Source organism: Condylura cristata, unplaced genomic scaffold, assembly GCF_000260355.1.
Source record: "Condylura cristata isolate star-nosed mole 26May11 unplaced genomic scaffold, ConCri1.0 scaffold00091, whole genome shotgun sequence".
Classification (NCBI taxonomy): domain Eukaryota; kingdom Metazoa; phylum Chordata; class Mammalia; order Eulipotyphla; family Talpidae; genus Condylura; species Condylura cristata.
Genome location: NW_004567192.1, coordinates 71,694 through 72,730, shown reverse-complemented (window position 1 = coordinate 72,730; position 1,037 = coordinate 71,694).

Sequence of the window (1,037 nt, the reverse complement as noted above, 5' to 3'; positions counted from 1 at the left end):
GAGAGGAGCTCGGCCATGATTAGAGAACTTGCTCATTTATCAGCGAGCACAGGGCCTTTGTTAGAGGGAGCACAGGTAGGGGGGCCCCACATGGAGATGTGGGTGCATTTCGCAGACCCCCACCCCAAGGGCTACCTCTGCTTTACCAGCCTGGCGTGACCCTGGCTGAGGCGCCCGGCTCCTCCCTGACAGGATGACGGGCACAGCGACCCGACCGCGGCCTGCGCCTGCAGGGCCCCCACTTTCCCCAGAGGCAGTGCTGTCTCGCCCTCAGGCTCTCGGGTGCCGGGCAGGAGGGAGCCGGGGAGGGCCCAGTGCAGGCCACCTCTGCAAGTGGGTGCTGCAACCCCCCAGCAGCCCCGAGGTCCCGAGACATCAGCCCAGCCCCCCTCGACTGATGCAGGTGCTCCCGCAGCGTGGACAGTCTCCTCTGAGGCCCCTCCTTCCCCGCCCCACAGCTCCAAGTCCCCCCAGGGGTCACGAGGCCGCGGGTTCTAAGGCCCCGGCTCTGGCTCTGATGTCCACTGTTTCCTTCTGTTACTCAGCAGTTCACTGGGGCGTGGAAAGCCGTCAATATGCTGCCCCCAGGGGTGCAGGCTGCCTAGAGGCTGGGGCCCCAGGATCGCAGGGAGGAGAAAGGCCCCCACGCCTGCTTCTGCCAGCGTCGAGACGTGCCCTGTGCTCCCCGACTCCAGCCCCACCACTTCCCTGCCCCCCAACTCCCGGCCAACACCCACCTTAACCCCCCAGCCCAGGTCCCCCAGATCTGCTTCCACCTGTGCTCCACGATCCACGCTCCCCATCTCCCCCAGAGGTCCCAGGGCCTCAGGGGCCTCAGGCTCCCCGGCACCCAGAGGACTCTGCGCCCATCTGGCCTGGGGCCGCAGCTCCCACCAGCACCGGAAGCGCTGGCCAGGCTGGGACAGGAGGGACAGGACTGGGGAGGGGGACCCGCGCAGCCCCCAGCCAGCAGCCACCCGCCTCCTGCTGGCCCCAGAGTTCCCCGAGGCAGGGCCTCCGCGGGGAGGCAGGCTGGG